We start from the raw sequence: 14,884 nt of genomic DNA on the forward strand, positions 1-14,884 counted from the left end.
CAAGGAACAATCGGAGTTTTTCACGGTATCTCAGGTTCGATGCCTTGAAAAGGTCCCAATTTATATGTGAAGTATGTCCAAGTCTGCTGGCAGTTGTCATTTTTAAAATTTCAAGTAGATGGTCTTTCCTGTAACATTCTAAAAATAATGTAGTTTAATTAACTATAAATCTAATAGGGGCGGGGGGAGCAGAACGCACAGGCCTAGTCTATGCATTTTTTAAATTTAGCTCATGTGACTTGAAAAATTTGATACCAATACTTTAGAAAAAAATTATTCTATATATATTAAATAGCTAAGTACAATTTCCTTCATCTGTAGATTCATAACAAAGAAGAAACGATGTCTGACAGAAAAAAATATGACAAATAAATATTCTTATGAGAAATGTATTTTCTTAAGAGTTTCTCCAAAATTTTGATATTTTAAAAAAAATCTCTACAATCAATTTTTTAAAGACCTTGAATAGACTTGCTTATACATTTCAGAGTATTTATACTCATAAAAAAGCAAATAATTACCTTGGGGAAAATCTTGCTTTAAAAAACAATATAGTCCCTGTTTTTAACTCAAATGTGTTCAAATATGAGAGTTAGCTCAGCAGTTTTGACACAGATCAGACCAGTTTAATTGGATGTCGTTCTTTGCAATATATGTAAGCCTGAATTTGGCTTGAGTCTCATAAAATATTTTGAGGATTTGTTTTTCATTTTGGTTTTGTTACTACATTCAGATATCCAGAGAAAAACTTAAAAAAGAAAGTTAAAAAGGAAGAAAGAAAAGAAAAAGGGTATAATCAGGCAGTCGGAATGATGATATTGCAAGTGTTCATTTCAGGGTATCCCCTAACACCAGAGGCTCCGCGGTTCCTTACTCATCTATTCTTCATTCACTGAACAAGACAGTGCCCCTCTTCTTGCATAGTCTGTTGATGGAGTCAGAAAAACCCCCACAATACCAAATGTATAATATGCTACCGCAATAAGTGCATAAAGAAAAATAAAGTAGGGTAAGGGAATAGAGACCTGTGGGAAGGGTTGGTGTAAAGGGTTGGCATGTTGGCCTCTCTGATGGGTGACTTCTGAGCAGAAATCTGAATGAAGTAAATACGTAGTGAGCCATGAAGATGCCAGAATATTTCAGGCAGGGGACTGCAACGTAAAAGCCAGCAAAGCTGGAACAAGGTAAAAAATGGGAAGACTAGTAAGACAGGCAGCCCAAGGTCCTTTCATGTAGGTACTGTAAACTCTTATAAAGATTTGGGATTACATTCTGACTGATATACAATTGAGATATACAATTGAGCTACCTATATGTAAAAATCATACCTTACAAGCACACAAAGAAAATAATAACTAACAAATACGTGCCACCGACCTTGTTAACTGCATGGCTCACCCCAAATGTTTTACTACTCTGTTATCTGCATATTTCCACTATCTAAACTGTTGTCAGTCTCATTTTTCTTTTTATAATTCATAATAATAAAAAGATAGTTATTTGATTAACATATAAGAGTCTAATATTGGACATGACTTTTTCAACATACTTCCAATCATGCCAACTGCCTTTATAATTCTGAGGAGGTCTCATAGCAGGCTTTCTCAGAGATAATCACTAGAATAGAGGTTAAACATAACAAGTACTAATAGCTGACGTTACCCAATAATGTATCACATACTAAACTCAAAAAAGTAATGCGTAATAGTTCTACATATAAGATAGTTGTTCCTCTCCATTCTCACTTATTTGACTTGGTCAGTCAAATAAACTATATATCAAAATCTCATTATAAATCAGATGTAATTTGTAATACACTCACGTAATCCAAGCGCTTATACCATAAAGTTGCTCTTGGGAAATTTTTGCCAAAATCAGGTAAACTCTCTTCTTTTTACCAGGCCCTATTAATTAATTGAATCTTTGCAAGAGCAGTAAAATAATTATTCAGAATTCAAAGAAATCGAACTCAAACAAGGTGTGATTTTTTTTTCTGAATTTCTACTAAATGTATACAGTACATCATGTGACGATATATCACTCACGTATACTTCTCAGTCATTTTCTGGTGAGACTTCTTAATTTAATTTCAAAATTCTGAACAGATGAGATGCTCTTATCTTAGAGAAGAAAAGAGAGGTGTGCCCATGACCAACTTCCATTGATAAGACCTGGTAACACTTCCTCAACGTGAGGCAGAAACTTGACCTTTTGACCCTGTTTTTTATAACTTGCACAGGATGACATAGAACTATAACTTGTCCTGTTTTCTTGAGGCATTTAGTTACAATCTTCTATTTTTAAAAATATTCATAGGTTAATTATATGCATATTTTTTACATAGAGGAAAAAAATGAGAAGTTCTCGGATTGTTTCAAACTTCCATTTCCTTACCTTGTAAACTGGACATATTTTCTTAATGGAATATAAACCTCAAGGCCTTGTACACCATGCCAAGGAACAATACTGAGAATTTGCCAAATCCATCTTTCCCAAATGAAACAAATATTGTCATGTTACCACTGTTCAAGAGTCTTAGTGTACAAGGCAGATTTATTTAAAGAGCTCCTGGATTAGTGAGTCAAATTTCTCCCAAATCCACCCACACTCATACCTTTAGTATTTCACAATTTCTACCAAACGGTCATTCTCTCCTCCTACCAAACTTAAGCTTATTTGGGAAATCTTACAGAATGGTTTTATTTCTCACGTCCAAACATTCCTAATTCTAAGATATACTTTATCTTCCAATCATTTTTATGTGCAGCAAACGAAAAAATTCAATAGACCTTGAATTCACATAAGATAGAGACTTGACTGATTGTGTGATAAATGCTTTAAGAGTTGTCATTTTTTTAATGTTCATTTTCTTTTACCCAGTAAAACACTGGATTTGCAAACTTCATCAGACCACAAGATCGATTTTATATCTGAGTGGAATGAATAGGTTTGGTCACAGTGCCACACACAGAATCCCATTAACCCTGGGAAGGGAGGTTGATAGAGAAGGGAACCCAGCTGAGAGACATAATGAAACTGAATGTGACCATGACATTCTCTACCAGTTATCCCACTTATAGAAATTTTAAAATGTTAGCACATAATTTAATTCCAGTATAGAACAAAGCAATATGATCTCTCACCCATAATGAAATAATGAGAAAGGAACCAGCTTGAATGTCCAAAAATTGAAATCAATTCTTCATGTCCTTTTGAATACAAAAGACACCTATTTGTCTTTCATTTATTCTGTACACTTACTCAGAGATTATTATGTCCCTGGTCATGTTCTAGATCCTTGGGATACATCTGGGGGGGGGGGGGGGGGTGGAAGGCAAAGGATTTCTTTCTTTGTTGGAAGGAGAGAGGCAATTAACAATAAATCTAAAAATTAAATAAGCTATACACTATGTTCAAACATGAAATTCTTATGGCTTTAGATTATATAACATGTGTTTCTACAAAAAGAAAGAGAAGTGGAGAGAGAGAAAGAAAGAGAGAAAGAGATGTTGATTTGGTTTTTGTTGTTGTTTCTTTTTTTAATTTAAAGAAAACTAGTTGAATAATCCAAAATTAATACAACTACATGTTGGTGGCAGGGTGTGAGTGAGCTAAATCATGTCTGTTATGTGAGGAATTAGATAGAAAATATTTTCAAACTGTAAAATCAAGGTATAGTAATTCAGTTATGTTTTAGAGATGATTTTTATAGGAATTCATTGCAAATAAACCCTCAGTTAACCACTGTTGACTTTAGAAGGACCGTGGGTGAGAACTGGTGGTTTGGGAGAACAAGGGAACCATTTTATTTTATTAGAAGCTCTTCAGTATCATTTTATTGTTATATTATACATAAGTTACTTTGATTTAAAAGTTAAAGTTTTTTAAAAAATAAAAATATTCCAAAGAGCAGAAGTCCTGTTGCTTCAGGCTGAAAATTACCAGAATTTTACAGAGAAAAGTAAATGTCTAAGCAGTTATTCAGTAAAAGAAATGGCTTTCCCTGACAGTATGAAGGGCTGCCCATAGAAGTACATGAAGGGCTATCCAGGAATCATATCAATGTACACATAAAAGGATAAAAATATCAAAATCTCTTAAAAGTACCTCCAATATCCATGCTAAAGCTCTAAGTGTAATCCTATATTAAAAGAATGGACACTGTAACAGCTGCTTCTATAAGCATGCAGCTTTGGAATAGATGCAACATCCTTAGAGATGCTCACGTCTTTAGACTCCCACCATCCTCCAGGAAAAAAAAAAAAAAAAAAGGTTTAAAATAAAAGACAAAAAATCTTCTGAATCAGTTAAATTTTCTAGGACATATAGCTAGGGAGCATCTAAAAATATGTATGTCATTCTTAATCTTTTGAAGGGAACCAGGGAAAGCAATGGAAAGAAAATTAAATTGAATGAATGGGATTCAAATTATGGGACCGCAAATTGGACATACTTGAGTGACTCTAAGTATAACAAGCTAATTTGGTGTTCCTTATGTAAATAAACCTAAGCAAATTGCAGAACTTGCAAAGAAATCAAGCTTCATAGCTGCAAAATCTCACATCAAAACCACAAGTGTTTTAAGTAGATTTGCCCAATAGAGTGCAAGTAGATAAAATCTTTAATGCTTATGTATTCATAAACTCTATGCAACAAAGAACTGCTTGCCTAAAATGAAGTTAAAAACATGCATTAATGAATGAAATGTTATTGGAAAATTTGTCTAGTTCTAAATTCTTCTTATTATATTTTCTCTTATGGAATAATAAGAAGAGCTTTTCCAAAACTTTCCATGTATGCCTTTTATGCCATTACTTTTTACCTTGCCTTTTAGTTTACATTATGATTACTTTTATATAAAATTTCCTCTCAGGTAACATTGTGTAAGACTCCTGAATTCATAAGATATCCAACATTTAATAAAATAGTAAAGGGATGCTTTTGTTGTTTTGTTTTTAGTAGAAGCTATTTTATGACAAAGAGCATCTACTAAACATGCTACAAGTCTTTTGGTATCTAAATCCTTCCCAGAATGATCATGCTGACCGGAGCATTCAGGTCACGGTTGTCTCCATGGGAGTGAAAAATTGAGCCGTGGAGGTACATGTCATTAGTAGCAAGAACAGAAGCTAAAAGTTCAGAGAAACCAGCTGAGTCATAATAACATAGGGCAAGAGGGTATGGATTGGCCAGCTATGATTAAGAGAGTGTCTTAATCGTAGAAGCAGGCTGTGACACAGCTTCATGAACAAGGTATCTGTCTCTGACATGTTATGTGTTTGGTTCCAGACCACCACAATAAGGCAAATATCACAATAAAGAGAGTCAGCAAGTTTTTGCTTTCCCAGCAGATATAGAAGTAATGTTTACACTATTCTGCAGTCTGTTAAGACTGCAATAGTATTATGTCTAAGAAAACATTGTAAATTCCTTCATTTTAAAATATTTTATTACTAAGAAATGTTAGCCATCACCTGAGCCTTCACTGAGTCACAACCTTTTTGCTGATAGTGTCCTGCCTCATTGTAGATAGCTGCTGACTGATAAGGGTGGTGGCTGCTGAAGGCTGGGTGGCCGAGGCAGTTTTTTACAAGACAACAATAACGTTTGCTACACTCATTGACTCTTCCTTTCACAAATGAGTTTTCTGTAGCATGCGATGCTGTTTGATATCTTTAGTGCACAGACCTTCTTTCAAAGTTGAAGTCAGTTCTCTCAAATCCTGCCACTGCTTTATCAACTAAGTTTATGTAATAGTCTAAATTTTCTGTTGCCATTTCAACAATCTTAATAGCACCCTCACCAGGAGTGGATACTTTCTCAAGAAACTACTTTATTTGCTTATCCGTAAGAAGCAACTCCTTATCCATTCAGGTTTTATCATGATACTGCAGAAACTCAGTCACATCTTGAGGCTCCACTTCCAATTCTATTTCTCTTGCAGTTTCCATCACATCTGCAGTTACTTCCTCCACTGAATTAGGGAACCCCTTAAGGCCACCATGAGGGTTAGATTCAACTTCCTCTAAACTTCTTTAATATTAATATTTTGACCTCTTCCCGTGAATTGTGAATGTTTAAGAAAATGGCATATGGAATGGTGAATCCTTTCCAGAAAGTTTTCAATTTACTTTGCCCAGATTCATGAGAGAAGCCACTATCTATGGCAGCCATAGCCTAATAAAATGTTCTTAAATAATAAGACTTGAAAGTGCATGCTATGTTAGTGGGCACTGAAATAATATTAATCTTGTTGTACTTCTTCATCAGAGCTCTTGGGTAACCAGGTGCATTGCCAATGAGCAGTCATATTTTGAAAGGAATCTTTTTTTCTTAATAGTGGGCTTAAATATTCGGTAAACCATGTTGTGCTGTCATACAGGTTTTTGGGGTTTTGTTGTTGTTGTTTTGTTTTTTTATAGAGCGTAGGCAGAGTAGATTTAGCATAATTCTTAAGAGTCCTAGGATTTTCAGAATGGTAATTGAGCATTGGCTTCAACTTAAAGTCATCAGCTGCACTCAGCTGCGTTAGCCCCTAGTGAGAGAGTCAGCCTGTCCTTTTTAAGCTTCGAAGCCAGGCACTGGCTTCTCCTCTATAGATGGAGTCGTCTTTCAGTATGAAGCTACTTTGCCTACATTGAAAATCCGTTGTTTAGCACAGCACTTTCATTAGTTGTCTTAGCTAGTCTTCTTGTTAACTTGCTAAATCTTCTACATCAGCACTTGCTGCTTCACCTTGAACATTTGTTATGGAGATGGCTTCTTTCCTTAAATCTCATGAACCAGCCTCTCCTGGCTTCAGTCACTTCTCCTGCAGCTTCCTCACCTCTCCTAGCCTTCAGAGAATTGCAGAGAGTTAGGACCTTGCTCTGAATTAGGCTTGAATTTAAGGGAATGTTGTGGCTGGTTTGGTCTTTATCCATATCACTAATACTTTCTTCATATCAGCAGTAAAGCTGTTTCTCTTTCTTATCATTTATGTGTTCACTGAAGTAGCACATTTAATTTCCTTCAAGAGTTTTTCCTTTATATTTATAACTTGGCGACCTGGTGCAAGAGACCTAGCTTTCAGCCTGTCTTGGCTTTTGACGTGCCTTCCTCTCTAAGCTTAATCATTTCTAGCTTTTGATTTCAAGGGAGAGACATGCAAGTCTTCCTTTCTCTCAAATACTGTAGAATTATTATTTTTTAAAATTTTATTGTTGATAGTATTACAGATGTCTCCCATTTTCTCCCTTTTTGTCCCAATTGGCCTAATTTCAGTATTGTGTTTCAGGAAATAGGGAGCCCTAAAGAGAAGGAGAGAGGTGAGGAAGTGGCCACCCAGTAGAGCAGTTAAAACCCATACGATATTTATCAATTAACTTCACTGCGTTATGTGGACATAGTTTGTGGCACCCCAAAACAACTACATTAGTAACATTAAAGATGACTAATCACAGATCACTATAGCAAGTATAATAATAATGGAAAAAGTTTGAAATATTGTGAGAATTACCAAAATATGACACAGAGCCATGAAGTGAGAAAATGCTATTAGAAAAATGGAGCCCACAGACATGCTTGATGCAGGGTTGTTGTTACAAACCTTCCATTTGTAAAAAAATGCAGTATCTGTTAAGCACAATAAAGCAAAGCACAATAAAACAAGGTGTGCCTTTGTTGAAATAAATCATCTGTCTCCCTATTTGAATAAACAGAACAAACAGTATTTTAATTTTAAAATCCCTGATTTATTTTAACAAGATAAATTTCGATCTACTAAATATTGAGGTGATTTTCCTACAATTCTTATTTAGTTTTTTAGATTCCTAAAATGAGCAAGATACTGATGATCAGATTAAACATTTACAATACTAGATGTAACATTTACAATACTAGATGTTAACTAGGTAGGAGTTAACAGATTAAAAATAAAAATAGACCATAAAGAATATATTTATATTGTATTTAGTTTTGTGGTTTTGAACTCATTTTTTTAGTTTTCTGTTTATTTAATTAATCAAAATAAAATTACGAAACCTCTCTATTTTAAGGTCAAGACGGTGGAATAGAGGCGGATACACAAGGAGAATGTGTCACAGTGCATTGGGTTAATTAAGAAAGGTTTTGCAGAGGCTGTAACTATGGGGAAGGGTTTTGAATGATGGTATGTGGGAAGAACAGAAAAAGTGACATTTCTATTTAAAAGGTGCTTCCAAAATGAAGTGTATGTGTAATAATAAAACATAGATTGTCCTGAATAGAGTGTAAAGGCAGACTCAGGAGCAGGCATGCAGTCATGGAGTTCTGTATTTCTTTAACTTTTATTTACATTTTTATTACTTATAATTATATAAATGCCTGCAAGATCAGTTATTTAGAGTGTTTAGTTCATTTCCAATACAAAGCTGTCACACAGAGTGGACTAGGATTCCAGTAATGGTGGACAGATTAAGTACTGTGGTTTCAGGAAAACTCATTTTCAGGTTTCATAAGAATTTAGATTTTTTTCTCTCTGGCTCTCAATCCTAAAAGAGCAGTCTAGATTCACCACCTCAGGGAAACAGCAAAATCACCTTTCATTGAACTTGATTAGAAAGGCAACCATGATCACGCATAAATGAAAAACCCTAATGATACTTTTTAGTAACAACTTGTATGAACAAGTGCAACATACATATAGTACTTGTTAAATTTCAGGATAATACAAAAGTGAAAAATAGCAGGCTAGGTGACAAAATAGGACTCAAGAAGTTTTCTGTAGATTGAAAGATTGAAAAAAGATGCCCCAAACCAGACAACGGTATTTAACACATTAAAATATCAAATTCTACATTTAGGTTCAAAGAATATTTTGAATCACATGGCACCTAGAAAAGTCATAGCATCTGGCTGATTACCAGTTCACAACAAGAACCAAGAATGGGACCATCTCCTAGGAAGTTGCTAACCTAAGCTCAGGCTGTTAGCAGTGTTCAGACTTTAAAATGGATTATTCCTCTGCACAGGTTAAACCACATCTAGGTCATTCTGTCAACCTCTGTTCACAACTCCTGAAGGACAAGATCAAAATATATTTTCCAGAAAAGAATAACCAGACTGGTGATGAGTTTTTTAAACTATGAGAAATAGCAGTCAAGGAAAATGACCGTTTTGGGGGAGTATGCTAAATCTTTCTAAACTGGAAGTTTTGTCATGTGAAACAAGGATTAGATTTATTTTCTGAAATTCTACAGAATAGACCTAGGTCAATGTATAGAAAATGGGGAAGCATATTTGATTAAGTATAAAGAATAAAATTGTGATAATGAAATGTGTCCAACAATGGAACACATGCGCAAATGCTGATGTATTCTTCTACATATATTGAAAATATTCAAACAGGGGTCTTCCCATAATATTGTCACAAGGATTCATGTACCAAGAATTGCATGATTATTCCAAAGACATCCTAGGGTCATAACTGCATTCTTACAAGAGTAGCACAGTTTCCACTACAGAGCAGAGCTCTCTGAGACAGAATGTTCTTGAATTGAAAATAGAAAAAGAAAATAGTTTAAAACACACTTGAATGTAAACTCTAAAACTGATGTTCATAGGCCAGATGCAAAATCATGTCCCATTACTTCATTGTCTCACTTCAATTAAAACAGTGAAACTTTGTTTTTGAAAATGTGAGTTCAAACTTGCAGTATAAGCCCTTTCAAAAAAAAAAAAAAAGTCTGTACTATCTATAACTTAACATACATCACTAATTTCTACCTAATACCCACCAACCACAGAAACATATCACTCCAAAATTTAAAACAAAACAAACATAACAAAAACAGAAGTAAATCAGATTCACTTATAGTTAATAAAGAAAATGTCTTTACCTAACAGATATAATATTGGCTTTTTAAAAGGAAAATTTTGTTTAAAAAATAAATCAGCAATTGTTCTTTAATTCGTGGGCTTTAATTATAGAAGAAAAAGAGACATTGTAATATATAATGCAGGAAAAAATGTTTGTATCAGGTTTTACAGGGTGCATTCCTTACCCATTCTCCGTAGCAGAAACAAACCCAGTCGGCTAGGAGCTGCATGCGTGCGCTGTTAGAAAACGAAAAGTTGACATTTGAATCCAGGCCTAGACATAATAGAATCACCTTAGATATTTACTCAGGAATTACAAAAGCTTATTTTTAGGCTAAGAAACTTGCACAACAAAGTTTTTATCAAAGTTTACTTTAACTTTGACTGTAATACATATACATAAAATGCCAAAAATTAAACCCATAATTGGACAAATATATAGTGCCTTTGAAGTTACATAAAATATTTAGCAATGCCTTAGCATTAATCACAGCCCATTTTAAACACAAAGAGCTTCAATTTATGTTATTTTTAGTTCCTGTGACCTAATGGATTACCTTAAGAGAACTATATTGAATAGTTTCTTCCTAATTCTAGAAATAATAGTTATATGATTAAGGAAATTTGAAAAGTTTTATTTTTACCCACAGAACATTTTCCAGTGATACTGAAATAATTCCTCCTTCCTTTAACCCTTAATGTTTCCTGTTAAAGGCTAAAGAAAAGGTTTTATGTATTTATTTGACATTTCATTTTTATTTGTACCAATATATGAAATTATATTTAAAGGAGACAATGAAAACACTTGCACAGAATAAAATAATAAGAAAACATTAGCAGACAAAATTGCATCTTATAAAGGTGCAATAAGGGTGGCTGAATAATGAATATATTTAGGTGAAAACTTTTCTTATGATGTACATTGGAGTGTATGTTATAAAACTTTTCTGGAAGGCATTTTGACAATAGGTATAAATATAGTTGATGTACACATACTCAATGATTTCACTCTTAGGTTGTTATCCAAAATAAATAAGTATGCTACAGTGTCTATTCAAGGCTTCTCATAAAAATTGGAAACAAGCTAAAGGGACATGAATAATGGTTTTTAAATATACATAATTGTATACCCATAGAGTTATGCACAATTCAGCTGTTGAGTAATGTGAAAAGGGTATTCAAGTGAAAAAACTGTGTTATAAAAGCATACATGTGAACACTTTTATGTGCATAGGAAAAATAGTACAGAAAATAAACAACTGTAAACAATGATCATGGCTGAGTTTGGGAGCAGGGAATGAACTGGCAGGTAAGCAGCTTATCCAGTCTTTTAAAAATATTTATAAGAAACAACCAAAGTGTCGTGCAATAGAGGCCTGGATAAAGAAGATATACATACACACAATGGAATGCTACTCAGCCATAAGAAAGAAGGAAATACTGCCATTTGCAACAGCATGGATGGACTTTGATAATATTACGCTAAGTGAAATAAGTCAGTCAGAAAAAGCTAAGAACCATATGGTTTCACTCACATGTGGGATATAAAACTGAAACTTGTGGACACAAACAGCAGTGTGGTGGTTGCCAGAGGGAAGGGGGTCCTAATATATGGTGATGGGAGAAGATTTGACTTCGGGTGGTGGGGACACAGTGCAATATACAGATCTTGTAATATAGAAACCGACACCTGAAACCTCTGTGATCATATTAACCAATGTCACTCCAATAAATGTAATTAAAAACAAAATTTTTGTCACATTAAACTAAAAAATTTCTAACTTTCTGATATAATGAAAAAGCTGCTCATTTTAAAAGTCTTGTGAAGTGATTTTAAAAGCAGTTTATTTTTAAATGTATTTTTAATAAATCTATGCAAAGTAAAATATCCCCAAAACATTAATGATTGTGTTCCTGCTATATGTAGTTCCAGGTGCTAAATCCTTTGCTGCCATCTGCTGGAATGTGGTTACTAATGCATGCCATGGGATTTCTCTCCCCTCCTGGAAAAGACTTCCAGAGAATAATAATAATAACAGTAATAATATAATAGTAATAATAATGGCATTCTAATATTAGTGCAGTGCAAAACCAGAATTAGCTTTTGTGCATGTTTAAACCTTTGTTTAATTCTTGTCAAGTACCATTGGGCTCTGGCTCTTAACCCCTTGAAAATCCTAATGGAAATGATCTTTCACAAGGAAATTTCTCACTGAGTGACACCTGGGCTTTATTCAATATCAGACCTTAATTCCACAAAAGCTCATAAAGTTTTTGTGTAAAAATGTGTAAATTAGTGATTTTTCTTTTCTATCTCGAAACCAGATTTGTCTTAAAGAGAAGATGCACAAAGCAGGAAGGAGCCAAGCAATTTCAAACAGGTGAAAGAAAGGGGGAGATACACAAGGGATAAATGACACATCAAAATATCTTATGCAGTGTGTGCTACTGATCAGGAAGGAAATAAAAGACTATATCAACTCCATAAGTAAGAACAGTGTGATTTTGTATATGCACATTATTAAAAATAAAGATTTCTTAAAACCACAATAACATAATAGAGTCTGTGTAACCAGTCTTGTCTGGGACATTTCACAGGTGAAAATAACATATTTTCAAACCTACTCAGCTCTCAAGATGTTACCATACCTCTGTTTCCCAGCTGTAAAATGTAGATATAAAAAGCAGCAATTTCACAGAGTTATGGAAAGACTGAATTAAATAATATGAGTAAAGTATGCAGAATTATACCAGGCACAGGACAGTTAGCAATATACAGAGAATAGAGATAGTATCAGTACAGATCATGTATCTTTGTCTAGAACAGTATCTGTAGGGGCATTTAACTGAGGACATTACCCTGATAACAAAAATTATTTGTTCAGAATGACAAGTTCTGAGTTTGAACGAGAAGTCATATTCTCTTGCTATATAACAATTCATGTATATTATTGTCTACATGACAATTAAAAAAGAATACATACTGGTATAGTTGACTAACAATAGCCAGTTTCCCTCGTAAGATGCTGATGCACACTTTTAACCAGTGTAGCTGGTCATGGCTGTCTTTCCTCAGAATACTGATATTTCCCTTCTATAAGTCTGCTGCTGTCCTGCTCCCACAAGAGGACACTGGTGTTGGTACCTGCACTTGTAACTGGCTGCTTACTCACATTCAGTGTTTAATATAAGTAGAGTGGTTTTCAGTGGACACCCACGGGGACTTGCTCTGTGTAGTACACTTCTCAACATGCTAGACAGGTGCTTTGTTGTTTTAACCAGGGCTGTGAGTACAGGATCCTTTTTCTATAACTGTGTTGCCTGTCGAAGAGCGTAAACAATTTGCCTGCTGAGGTGTGGGCAGGGAACTTTCAAAGAAGCGTCACTTCTCAGTTACCTCTTTATCTGGAAATGAATCTTCTCATTGCCCTCCTTGCCTGACAGGTAGCACAGTCCCAGCACCATCGCTCTCTCTGCTCATCCACTTGCACCCACCATGGAGTGGGCTCCATATTCACAGACCATTTCCTCTGCTTAAAATGTACTTCAGATCCTTCCCTATACCCTATACTCATTGATCAACTCAAACTCACTTTGTGAAAGCTTTCTAGAGCCTCCAGGAAGAATTCTGTACTCTCTCTTGAGGGCTTCTCCCTTTGTAGTCCTACAGAGAAATTATCACAGGGTATAGTCATTGCATGTTTACCCAGCCTGCCAGGTAGCTCTGTTCTATAAGAAGCCTAGGTAGGAGCTAGTCTGGTTTACCTGTGAACTCCCGAAATCTGACCCAGGAAATTGATATGGGTATACATACTGAATGATGAATGAATGAACGAGTGAAGACAAGGTTCAGAAATGAAAACAGTATTAAACTAAAAAATGCTTGCTAGGCAAATACTTTTGAGATTTAATATATATTAGAAAAATGAAAAATAAAATATAGAGAAAATGTTCCATAAGGTACTGAAATTTTATTGTGTTTTCATTTCTTTAAAAGCGAATATCTGTGAGCTTCTTTTGGAATGTTTTAAAAAGTATTTTTCATTATTTTTCTGTTTAAAATGCTATTTGTTTCATGAGTTCATTCAACAATTATATGTTTATTGCAAATTATGCATTAGATTAAATACTATTAATTCAGGTACTATATAATGTCACTAATAAATACTTTTCTGCTGTTTAAGATAAGAGAATAGTAGAAAGACATTGTGCTTTTGGTCTTGTGGAGAAATTAACCAGTTTAGTTAACCATCTTTGCTTGCTGTAGTTTTGTATGGCATAGCTTGATAGGTATTAATTATTTTGAAATTGAAAATACAAATCTAGTAGGTTCTGGAGAAAAGATAGAATCTTTTCTAAAGGCTCTTTTCATTTCTTTTTAAATTTTATTTTCTTAAATCTTATCTAATAAAAATTATATTAGGCAAATGGATTTAAAAATGAATAGAGCAGAATGAATGAATCTAAGTATTTTAACATGAGCAAATTAATACTTCATATGTAAGGAAAATGTAGACACTGTTTTCTCAGGGTGGGCACAGGTGCTATGATGGAATCACATTTATTAATAACTTATATGGATCAGAAAGTTAACAGTAACTAGTGAATGAAAAACCTTTCTCTTATGCAGAGACTCAAAAATGTTTAAAAACATCAAAATTAAGCAAATGCTGATCAAATGAGCTTTTCAAACAAGTTAGCATAAACTGAACACAATCTTTAACAAGTTGCATTGCACATATTATTTAAAAGCATAGAATTTTTAGTTTCATGTTTCTTGTTATGAACGCTTAGTTTTTCAACACATTGATTTATTAAATCTGTCTCAATGTGATTTGTTTATAAATAATTGTTGAAAAAGTGAAAATTAATAAATTTTAGAGATATGGGAAACAATACTAGAACAACTTAATTAGACAGCAAAGAGTAAATTTATTCAGACAATTTAACTAGGATTATGCTTCTTTCAAATGATATAATAGTTCAAATCCATGTTATTTTAAAGTATTATTTAAAGAATGGTTTTTGTCTTGTTTAAGGCTTACCT

The sequence above is a fragment of the Miniopterus natalensis genome, chromosome 4, assembly GCF_054644295.1.
Source record: "Miniopterus natalensis isolate mMinNat1 chromosome 4, mMinNat1.hap1, whole genome shotgun sequence".
Classification (NCBI taxonomy): Eukaryota; Metazoa; Chordata; class Mammalia; order Chiroptera; family Miniopteridae; genus Miniopterus; species Miniopterus natalensis.